Source organism: Dysidea avara, chromosome 12, assembly GCF_963678975.1.
Source record: "Dysidea avara chromosome 12, odDysAvar1.4, whole genome shotgun sequence".
NCBI lineage: Eukaryota > Metazoa > Porifera > Demospongiae > Dictyoceratida > Dysideidae > Dysidea > Dysidea avara.
The window spans coordinates 23,478,510-23,491,463 of NC_089283.1; the positions used below are offsets into that span (position 1 = coordinate 23,478,510).

The following is a 12,954-nucleotide window of genomic DNA, read 5'->3' on the forward strand; positions in this document are numbered from 1 at the left end:
TTTTATTTATTTTTGAGTCATTACTAGAGAATCACAAGTCCATGAAGCATAATATTAATTTGGTATGGCACAAAGACAAACACTACAAACAATTCGACAGGCCGACAAACAAACAAACACAATGTTAAGCAACAATTTTTTTTAATAAGTGTTTTCAACTTCAGCAGCCCAAAAAGATAGAAATTAATGTGATTTCTCATGCTGTATTTGAGGAATAGGATATATTTTTTAGTTTTCTGTGTTAAAGAGGTTTTAGTGTCCAGTTTCTCAATGGTTTCTGTACATTTTGATTAGAGATGTACCGATTCAACATTTCTGAACTATTTCAATCCGATCTAACACATTTGTTACCGATATACTGATATTGTACCAATCTGACATCAACTATATCATCATGTTGTTCATGTATGGTCTATTATAATTTTTAGGCTTCACCTGCTACAGGTAGCTCATAGGATTTTACTCAGTGTCTCAAACTCTTATTAGGAAATTGTAAGCTGCCAAAGTGTTGTTGCAATAGTCAGTGCCAATTGTGGCCTCAATTACACAACACAGACAATAAGGCACCCACAAAAATATGCAATCTCCTACCAAGACTGGAATATGTGTTTGAATGGCTTGTAAGCTGATGTAGCACAGTGTCCAAGTGTCTTACTTCATTTAGTGTTGGTAAGTTCAAGTTTCACTGCGTAAATAGTAAATCCATGTGTTGTTGTATGGCTTCTTATGACTTAGGCAACAGAAAAGATATGTGTTCCCCTGACACAAAGAAGAGAAATGATAGAGTAAGCTAAGTATGCTTGAACACATGGAGTTAGACTTAGTTATCAGAAAGATCGAAATTGAATCGGTGTTTATACACAAAAATCGGTACTTATGATTTTGCTCAAGTTGTCCAGATCAGCTGTCGATCTGATAATATATCTGTACATCTCTAATTTTTATAGTTAACCACAACATCCAGTATTGTGTATAGCAAGTACTAGAGCAATTAAAATACTTTTGCCTTAACTGAACTGGTCATTGAAGAATCCTGTTGTTCCATGCTGTATGATGACATCATTTTGACATGAACCTCTTGTCAAAACCTTGTATTAAAATAGTACCACTGGTCCTTTTGTAGTTAAGACATGGTGGTTACTACTGTGTGACCTCCCACCTATATAGCATGACAACTAGCATACTAGTGTCCATGTTAGCCCTCAAGGGACAACTTACATTGAGGAAGTAACCAAGCAAGTGTCTTCATGCTTTATCTGTCTGTAAAAATGTGTTATAGACTTTCTAGAATTAAAAATTGTAGTTTCACAAATTAAAGTTTTATCCATTGAGAAGTTTCCCCAAAACTGTGCAACTGTTATTCTAATATCAAGGGTTATAACCGTTGAGCCACTACTACCATCAATTTATCTCTCTTAGTTTCCACCCAGATATTCTAGTTAAAATATACACTGCTAGTGAAAACGTGGCACAACTTGGCGGTATTTATGGTTGGTATGAAAAAATATGGTTGCTGCAGTGGTATTAACAATAATTTTGGATGCTGTATTTGATATTGTGTACTAGCAATATTTCATGACTGTACCTGGTTTCACAGCTCAAGCGTACTTAATGCAAACTATTTTTGTTGACTGGGAAAACGTTGGGGCATAGTGATGTGGCCACTATGCTGAGGTGACCAGTCAACTGAGGTGATTGTTAAGGTGTCCATTATATCCCCACTTTATTGTTGTCTGTATGTAGTGTATATACACATTAACATGTTGTCATTGTATAACTGTACACATGTCACTACACAGGTACCACAACAATGTCAATTTCCACAATGGAGGATAAACCATTTGACACATGGAGTAGATCTGATAATATTTGACATGTAAGTTACCACAGGGGTACTGTATGTTTTAGTAAACATTGAGAAATTTCCCATAAGTGTAATGTTTAGACCGGTTGAAAGAGCGTGGCATTAAATTAAAACTGCAATTAAAATATGGGATAATCACACTGTATGACACAATGGTAATATATACTATAAAATTTTGAGCATAATTCCCATAAGCCTAATGATTGCACAAATATGGCCTTTGTTGAATTCCCTCAAGAAACGAGAGTACGTACATATCCTTAGCTGCACCTCTAGATATCTGGTTGTATTATATATTTCCTGCAATGCCTGAATCTAAACAACAAACGTATTACAAACCAAAGAATTTTATACCAGAACTGACTGTTGTATTAGACTACTTTATCTTTATTTAAGGGGTGTATGTTCTGTTAGGGTAATTGACTGAGCTTCAAGTATGTTTTTATCATGAGGACTTTAATCTCACATTTGGGGCACAATATTTTTTAAACCAGGTGCATGCCTACAGCCGGTCAAAGGCTGGCTGTGGGCACGTGCCTGGTTTACTGAAATTGTTTTCGTAAAAACGTGTGTGTGTACAGTGTACCTATCTACCTATCCATCTACTTATCTATGTTTGTCTGTATGCACCCACGTGAGCAAATCCTTTTAGTGGTAAAAAGCAGTCAACCTATGAAATTAAACACTAAATGAAGCTTGTATTAAACTTGAAGATAGGTAAAGTTTGCAATGAGGCAGTTTCTTTTTGCCAGTTTGAAATACGGGTGTAGCGACTCTCGACACATTTCATGAATTTCCTTCCCATTGGGTTCTTCATGTATTTAACTACTGGAAAACACCATGGCAGGCCTCTTAGGCAACTAGGAAATGCGTATCTCTTCAACTCGAAAAGGGGCATCTCCCTACATACGCGAACAAAAATGAAGGGTAGCCTTGAGGTCATGTAGAGAGAATTTGCGGGAAAAATACTATAGACAAACAGTTGAGAAGATACTTCTGTGTGTAATAAGTTGTTGAAAGCGGTTTGTTCTAAAGCAATGCATAGCAACATAATTAGAGAATTATGAAATAATTCACCAATTACGAAATCCGAAATTACAATAGCTGCATTATTACAAAACAGAAGCTTTAATAGTTATAATATATTTCCAGCTATGCAACTAGCATCTGGTTTTTAGAAGTAGCACATCAACTTGTTTCATTACATAGTAGCTATTTTGTTTGTCAGGAGGTTTTAGTGCCTGTAAGACTGTTGTGTTGGAACGTTTGCCAACAAACCAGGTGCTTATTTGTGTACATGACAGCTTGTTTATCAGTTCAATCAGTTGCTTGTTCCTCTGAATCCTCTACACAACACATGTTTCTTGCTAAACATCACTGATCAGTGCAAGACAGCCACCCTGCTACCCTGTTACTGGCATGGCAAACTTAAGGCAGCTGCATAAATATAAATTTGTCATAAGACATGGATACAAGGAAACACACCTATTTCAAACTGTATTTCATTGCTTTCCATCTAGTACGCAAACACTTATTTCAACGATCAATAAATTCACACAAGAAATTTAGTGTTGCAAATTTGTCACCTCGCAAGATTAAGTGTCGCATGGTTTTATTTTTGCACATAAATTTGTCTGTGAGAAAATCCTGCTATATGCAATGAAAATTTTTTATATAAAGTGAGTGTTGTAGTAGTGTGGGATGATATCAAAGCTAAAACAACTGAGTTGAAAAAGTTTGCAGCTTTTATAGCATATTTGGTGTGAAAATGTGGTGGCTATGTACAGTGATCTCAGAGCCATATTTAGATGCCTTGTTTGATATTGTAACTTTCATACCAACATTATTTCATTTGTATTTACAACTCAGCTGTTTTGGTCTACAATTGAACTTGTCTAAAGTGTTTTGCATTGGACCAGAAATATTTGGGTTTTTAGTAGGGTGGTACCAAACTCAACACACCAGCTGTTATATGTGTTACACTGATGTGAACTATTTCTGTAAAGGATGATTGGGAATCAGTTGGGACATAGTCACTTGTAGGGTTGGGCGATATTGAATTTGTGACATGCGATTACTGCATGAGTCATTTCATGCGATTATTGCAATATTGCATGTGAAAATCGAAACACAACCACATAGTTTGAAAAGTCCATATGACTGCTTGTTTTTTCTGAAAAGTAGTTTACGAACATAATTTCTTTGCTAACAAGTTAACCAATTGACATAGTTAGCAATAGTATGCATGAACTGTATCAAATATGAGGCCTAGAAAATAGACACAAATTAGATGATAAATGCGATAATTATTGCAAAATGCAATCCTAATATTTCGAATGTAAAATACATGCGATAGTGGTATTGCGAGCACTTGCTTAGGCGATATTGGTGATTTATTGAAATATTGCTCAACCCTAGTCACATGACCATTCAGGGGGTTCCCCACTTTATTGTTGTCTGTATGTAGTGTATATACACATTAACATGTTGTCATTGTATAACTGTACACGTGTCACTACACAGGTACCACAACAATGTCAATTTCCACAATAGAGGATAAACCATTTGATACATCCTCTATACATGGAGTAGTGGACCACAATCTGATAATGTTTAACATGTAAGTTGTTAATGTGTTTATGAGATCTAGAGTACAGTACTTTAGTGGAGACTGAGAAAAGTGTAGACCAGCTACTAGTGTGCATAGGCAGCAGAAAGGGCTTAGCCCTCCCTCAGAATGATAACAAACCGAAATTATCCTTCTTGGAGTGGGGCTGAAAACCGTGATAAAGATCGAGATACTCTAATAGAACAGTCGCTCTAATAAAGCAATGAGTATGTAGCGAGCTATGTAAGGATTTTTATGTAGTTTATCAGCTATAAATGCATAGCTGGTGAGGTGGATAGCTATTGTCAGCTGGTTGTGACCTTTTTTTTTTTTTTTTTTTTGTCTCACCTTACCAAATCAGAGATAAGTCTGGGTCAGCCCAGCCCCCCCCCCTCACATCAACTACTTCCTCCGCCTCTGCTGGTGTGGACATTTAAACTACATTGGATAAACTCTGTATGTCACAAATGGTAAAAATGTACACATTATTATTACACTGTTGCTGCAAAGACTTGGAAGTAATTACAGTATAATAATCACCTACCATAGAAGTGTAGTTGCTGTGTATTCTATTATCAGCCCATCTGTCAGCTGACACTAAGGTCTTTGATATCACAAAGAACAGTACTGTATAGAGCTCGAGGGTTTTTACCATGTTTATCATTGAGTGACAAATTTCCATAATTGCAAGTCTCTGTGAAAATAGACTCCACTAAAATTTTATTTCAATTACTAGAAACACATTGGAAGAGGAGAGGGAAATGTTGTTTAGCTTGGCTACCATGTTAGTTGGGATATGCACTGTGTGATGATCCAATAGCAGTGGGGCACACTATCTCACATGTATTTAGTTTGTTTACGTTTCGTGGCACAATAATACGTAGAGTCACAGCACAAGAACATGTGAGATAAAATAAGCACAAACTTATTACCATGGCTAGCCACTGTCAGTGAAACAAATAAGTATTCACAGTAAAAACCTGCTATAGGTAGTAATGTTTTAATGTTATTTATTTAGTGACTGGAATAATCAGCTGCAATGTGTGAAAATACTACGTACTTTAAGATTCTGGTATATTACACACTTTTCTGTTACGTGCTTCCCTATTTGTCTTAATCAGCAGTACCAATTCAGATTGCAGTTGTATTGTTTAGTCTGTATTGTGGACCTCAGAGACACGTGTGTGTGTATGTGTGTGTGTGTGTGTGTGTGTATGTGTGTGTGTATGTATGTATGTGTGTGTGTGTGCGTGCGTGCGTGCGTGCGTGCGTGCGTGCGTGCGTGCGTGCATGCGTGAGTGAGTGTAGTTGTGAAGCGGCATAGCCAAGTGGCTAGATCATAGGCCTGATAACCGAACAGTTCCAGCTTTGAACCCTGGTTGTGTCAATTTGGTGTTGTTGTTTCCTTGAGCAAGAAACTTTACTCATGTTTCACCAGTCTACCCAGCTGTATATTGGGGACCTGGTGGCTGGTATCATCTGGGGAGTAGCCCACCAGCTGTAACATCAATGAGTATCTGGTGCTGACTGGGGAAGTAAATGCCCAACTTTGCTTGTCTTGCTTAGTGGTGCTGAGGTCATTGTGGAACTTTGCTTCCATGACCTTTCTCCATGAGACCTGGACAATCCTCCTGTGGGTTACTAGTCCTGCCCCAGGAGGATTTTCCTTTAGTAAACTTGAGTGCCTGAGTGGTGCATAGACACCTAACTGGGCTGCAGTAGCTGTTTTGCTTGTCTGCTGGAGACTTTGCTTTTTGTGTGCATGTGTGTGTAGTTGTGGAGTGGAGATAAGTGTATTTCTGTATGTGCATGTACAGTATTATGGGGGGTGTATGCATTAGTAAGACTTGTGTATTTGGTTGTGTAGTTTTCCTGGAATTGACCATTATGAACGAGTCTTGAAGAGCCTATTCTGAAGATGCTGTACCTCCCGATGTTGTACTGATGTTGAATATTTGTAAGGCTAAAGGCAGTAATGGAATTTTTGTATTCTAACATTTCAACTCATAGGTGATGAATAATGATGGGAGCCAACCAGTTGGTAAGATCTTCAAACAATGGTCTGGTCTTGTTAAAGAGTATTTCACTGATGATGACAACTTTGTAATTCAGTGTAAGTGATACCTGTTAATGTGTATATCATAGTTCACTTGCTCAATCTTGTAAGGAAAAATTTTTAATATATGCTGATATGTCAAGTGTTACCAATTAAGCACATACTTCAGCTTAAGTCATTCTTGCTATAGATACACAACCCACAGTGGGGATAGGACAATCCGACGTGAACGCATAGTAATGTTGCACAAGTACTGAAAGTATTTCATGTGAGCTGAATAGGTCCTGTGCAAAAAGTTGGTAAGGTTTGATGGTACAACAATGATTGCATCATAATCATTGATGAGTATCGTTACTCTTGACTGTTGATGTGAAATTCATGACCGAAACATGTCATCATCATTAGAAGTCTAATTACTCCATATCAGCAGCGTTTTCCCAATATATTGTGAATCACACCATTGCAAACAACAAATTAGGTAGAACTAAAATATGCATCTATTGCTTTCACCAGGTAGTATGACTATGTTTAATAAAACATTTTTATTAGCACTTCATAGTGTATGTGGTCACTCCCCCTGTTTCCTCAATGAGAATAAAGAAGTGATGGATAGAGTTGGCATCATCGTTACGTAATGTAAAGATTTGTTGTACTGTCACATTTGGGAGGTAATTTTACACTGAGACCTGCAATAAGGTCACTGTGTAATAAGGTCACTTGTCTAAAATTGAAATTCCCTAAATGTATTATTTGTGTACAAGTAACCTGTCTAAAGTAGCCACTTATTTAGTGACCAGATTTGAATTGATCTCATGTATTACTAAAAGTGCAATAATGTTAGTAATTTCAATCACAAATTACTGCCACAGAAATGTTGTGTGTTTCTTTGGTACACTTCTAGTACTGTAATTCACTTTATTTTCGTGCAAAATATTTTCGTAATAAAAATTTTCATGTAAAAATATTATCGTATGATTTATGTAAATGACTGCTCTATTAGAGTAGTTCGATCTTGTATAAAAATTTTCGTGCAAGAAATTTTCATACAAATTTTGCATATGAAAAATTTTTTTTACAACGAAAAAAAGCAAATTATGGTAGTTTCTCATTTTGCTTGAGCACATAGTATATAGGTTTGGTTAGTTGAACATGTCAACATCTGTTCTCAATACCCCTCAATGTCACTGTACTGTAAGTTGTGCATTCATAAAAACAAGAGTTGAAACAGCAGCGCCAGTACTGTATGTATAAAAGTTTGCAGTGGATAGCTAGGTAGGTACCTGTTTATAGAAAGTGGACCTACTTTTAGCAACATTTGGATAAAAGTCCTCAAATTTCTTGTTACATGCCTAGCCCAAAAGGTAACTGGTCCCATTTTTAATGTCATATAATGACAGTAGCAAGGTCTGCACATGTGTGTGTCTTGACTTGTATGACTCCATTTAAGGTATTTCTATATGATCATGTTATGGTATGACATGTAGTGACCTCATCATGGAGTTGTTGTTCACTCTGACTCATCCAGAGCTGGTACACAAGACCATTTGTGACATTGTGAATCTGCTGAGATGTAAATCAACGATGTTGATCAACAACCAGTTGATGATCCTGCTGATAGTACGGTTGGGAGAATAAGATGTTTACTGGTTAGTTGCTTGTATACATGTACACAAGTCCATGAAACGTCAATATCCACAAGTTTTCAACTAATGCTTCTTTACGTAGTATTCGATGTTTGTTTCAATCCTCATGATAGTTTCTGATAGATAGCCTGTACCCCTGATCTCACAAATGTGCACTTGTAAAGCATTTTACATCAATTTATTTTACATTATAATATGTCTTGTGTGTAATTCCTCTATGAGGTAGTGTTCCTATCCTGTTTCTATCTGAGGTTACACAGCTGTTTCCATCACTCAGTGTATCTTGCTACTATACACTAAACATTCTTACACTGTACACTAGTCCTACAATATACCCTAATAGAACAATCACTACATGTTAGAAGTGATAACAAGTCACTGACACGTGCTAACACTACAGGACATACCCTGGAGGGTGTGGTCCAACAAGTTTCCTGGGAATTCCCTTATAATGAGATCATAAACACTTCCCCTAAATTGGTCTATGTATGCCTTTAACAGCTGTACATGTCTTGTTTTCTCATACCTTTCTTGCAACATGCAAAGTAACACGTGAATTATCTTATCACTTGATTGGAGAGTCACACAAACCATAAGCACTCTAATAGAACAGTCACCAGACTAAAAAGTACAATCTTTATTAAACCGATCATAACTGCAACAACTGGCATGTGTAACAAATTAATAGAACAGTCACCAAGAATAAAAACTTACAAGACATTGAGCTAGTGACTTCATACCTACAACAAGGATCACATGTAACCGTCGAGTCACTGCTGCCAGATACGGTGGAAACTTGACCCTCTGTGTAACGGATACTGTTCATTTAACCTTTTCATAAAGGACAGTTTCTGAGGTCCCTATAGACCTCTACCAATATAATGTTTACCTTTGAAAAATAACAACCTCCATAGCAATAAAATTTCATAAAAATCGTTTGGTACAGAAGTGTCTATTATATAGAGGCTCCACTGCATTTATCTCTCTAGTTTACAGTAGATTCTCATATACGTATTTGATTTTTTGAACTCCAGAAGTGACTGTTCTATTGGAATGTTTTATGAACAGATGTTGAGGCTCAGTCACATTATAAAGGTGTACAGATAATAGTCATAAATGACTTTATTCTTATCATTTTGTGACTAAACTGGTACACTGGTGTTCTGATAATGTCCCATTGTACCTCATCAACTAAAGGTTTGGTCTAATGTTGTAGCTATGAGAGTTTAAGAAAGTTCTAACATTATTACTACAGCCATTGCTTGGGGCTGTCACCTTTGGTATTGTATCTTGCAATATTTGAAGGCCATGTAAGGTGGCACCTCAGTGTGACTAAATATTGGTACATTACAGATCCCTACATTTAGTCACCATCACCAACAAGTCTCAAGAGCCTGTTCTGAAGATCAAGGGTCCATGCTTCACCTCCTGATGTTGAGTTGATGTTGAATTTTCACTGATGCTGGCTACTTTGCAATTCAGTGTAAGTGATACCTGTCAACATTAATTTTCATTTCCACTAATGTTCCAAGTCAGCTATCCAAATGTAGGAGAATAAACGTAAGGTGTGATCACACCTGTTCAGTAATTTAATTCCATGGACATTTTATGCAATGCTGTCTCTCCTGTTATTGAGGTTCACTGTACAATAATAACACCTGTGTAATAAGGTCACCTGTCTAAACTAACCACTAAAATTTCATGACTTGCTTTGATAAGGTCGTAAATTGGCCTAAGGGTGGCTTGAGTATATTGGCACATTTTATACCATGTGTTACCTTCCAATTGCAATTTTATTGTTATCCATCCATAGTTCCAATGGATCTTGATGTGAAGATGAAGGCTGTGATGATTGGAGCTTGTTTCCTCATTGTAAGTGTAACATCATCTAGTGTTCTTACAACACACCAGTACTTGTGTTCTTACAGGATTTAACAGAACAACTGAGAAGACTTTGTGCCTGTACATTTTGTAACCTGATTATTATGTGTTGTAGAAAGTGTTAATCTGTGTTAGGCTGTGTGTTGTCAATTATGTAACATGTTGTATCATATTTTAGTTTGATCACAAACACACTGTTATCATACCGTATAGTTGAAGGGGGAAGTTTTCATGGATTGCCACCATTCAGAATTTTGAAGAGGGAACTTCTTCAGGGATAGTTTATGTGTTTATAACACTCAAACTAAGCCATGTTGATTGAACTGTAAATTTTGAGGAGGAAACATTCATGGATAGTTGCCATTCCTTGAAAATCACAATAAACCCTCGAACAAACCTGTTATATGGTAGGTTTATGAAGTTATGCTCGTACCCTAAAGCAAGAACAAAGTTCCATCATGTTGTTAGAGAAAGTTTAGGGTATACCCTCCTAGCTATCACAGGGCCTGAAATTATGGCCCATTTTTCAACCATTTCTAGGCATATTTAGAAACTTTTAGTTGAGTGTGTACGACCACATAACAGGATTTGTCATATTCTTTTCAAATCATAATTTCAGGCTCTGCTAACATGAGATTGTATGTGGAAGTAACAACTATTTGTAAGTTCAAATCTATACCCACTAGCTGTGTGGGACATAATGTGGACACTAGAAATGTAGGGAATCATGTGATCAAAAATTAGCCACTTTAAAGCGCCAAAACTCGGCAGGTACCTGTTGATCTAATGGTCTTCCAACTGAGCTACGTACTTCACTGTTTTGGTAGTACTATCTCACTAAAAATGACCTCGAACTCTTGCAATGGCTAAACATTCACAACTAATCTGTATACTGGTACTTACTGTAAAATTAGCAGGTAACATGTACACAACATACCTGTTGGGGTGGTACCAAACTAACCACTAACATCCTGCTTTATAATAACTGTTATTACAATCACACTTGTAAACATGTAATAACAGTTATGTTAGTGGTTAGTTTACCACCCACTTGACTTTTGAGATAAGTTTAACATGCAATAACAGTTATTTTAAAGCAGCTGCAGGATGTCAGTGGCACCCACTTGATGTTTGACCACAAGTGTAGATAAGTTTTACACCAGCAGGAGATGGCTATACTATCTGGCAAACAATTCTACACACTAACTTTACCTTATTTTGCCAAGTCTGCTATCTGAAGACATGTTAAAGCCCACACATTGCTATAGCAACCCTGGAGTGACATCACATGATGTTATTGGCTTTGACTGGAATGTATAGACAAGTTACAAAACAGGTTATGTTTTGTGTTATTGTAGTCCATCTAGGTTGAAAAAGGTCACAGCAGAAGATGCAATGAACAAACACGTCAAGTCCCTCTGTGGACACTATAGCTGGTCATACACATACAGCACACATCTTTACATGGCAAATCAGCAATGGTTTAAGCTGCAATCTATAGGCTACTTGGCCAGATACTAAAAGAACTATTGTATGCATAATAAAAATACTTATTGTGAGTCAGTCTACTCCTGAAGGAGGGACTATTATGGCTATACCATGCACAAGGAAAAGCCTGGATGATCCATCATGTGAAACATGCACAGTTGGCTAGCCTATGATCCCACTATACCATTTTGTAGACTAGTGCAATTTAAACAGTATTTGGTAGCAACAGCATAGAATAGGACATTAATTTGACACACATACACACAGTTTACACCATACAGAGAAAAGTCATGTTTTAGCTATCACTTTCACACATACACACAACACATAATTACAGGATGTATGTGCTCACTTTCACTACAAATCCTGGAGACAAACCCTCCTGGGGAAAGAAGGCATGTTATACTTCCTAGGCGGTGTGGGAATCCAAATTCCTACCTGAATTTCACTCACCTTAATAGTCCTATATAATAGTCCAGCTGGTTTTTTGTTCAAGGGAATAAAATCACCAGCTGAAAAAATGTTAATTTATACATGACACTTGTGTGTTTTGAAGCACATACAAAAACAACATAATGATCTGTACCTGTAAATGAATTATAAGTTTAGTAGGTTAATGTTCTTTCACCAAAGTGGCTTCATCTCCTTGGTCTCTTGGATCATTTGGTGTTGATCTCCTGAAATAATGATGACAGGTGCAACCAAATAGTAAATTAGTAGCCTCTCTGTTGCCACTGGTAATGTTTCATCCTGTGTGTTGTAGAACAAACATTCACACTGTAATAAACACACACACATACTCACTACATGCACTAACATACGCTAATACACTCTAATGTTGTAGGTCCTCTATAGCTCTTTCTCTAAACTCTTCAAACTTCAATTTCAAACTTTTAACACACAACTCTGTGTCAGCTTTGTCCTAATAGTATTCAATAGTGTAGAGACTGTACTTCCATTAGTGTTCACTAACCTTATCTAAGTCATTATTCTCTTTGTTAACTTGTACCGTCTTCTTGGTCAACTCATTGTAGTGATAGTATTTAACAGTTCAACTTCATTCTGCACTTTCTCAATACTTCCAGCTCAACTATAGCAGTATTAACTTAACACACACTCATCAACACTGCCACTACAAATAACAACATTACATACTTTATACTTCACTTAAACATCTTACTATCGCCATAGCTGCATAGACACATCATTCTCCAACTGTATGTTCATGTCTCATTCAACATGTCAACTCTGTTGTTCTGCCACCGTCAGTCATCACTTAAACAATTAGAATACATTAAATCATCTTTACAAACAGACCAGTTAGTCGGCATTCACCTTATAAAGAACTAATCATTCATCACTAGTTCCGGACATCACACTAAACTGTTGATTGTACTACCACTACACTACCCAG

The 12,954-nt window shown here is 36.8% G+C and overlaps 1 long non-coding RNA gene across 1 annotated transcript; it reads right to left on the reverse strand.

Moving 5' to 3' along the window:
- Positions 1-11,764: 11,764 nt before the first annotated feature.
- LOC136241678 (uncharacterized) lies at positions 11,765-12,815 on the reverse strand. Its single transcript, XR_010694368.1, has 3 exons — positions 12,721-12,815; positions 12,514-12,672; positions 11,765-12,462 (listed from the first exon to the last, which is right to left on the reverse strand). It is a non-coding gene; the product is annotated as an uncharacterized lncRNA (long non-coding RNA).
- Between the last annotated feature and the right edge of the window lie 139 nt (positions 12,816-12,954).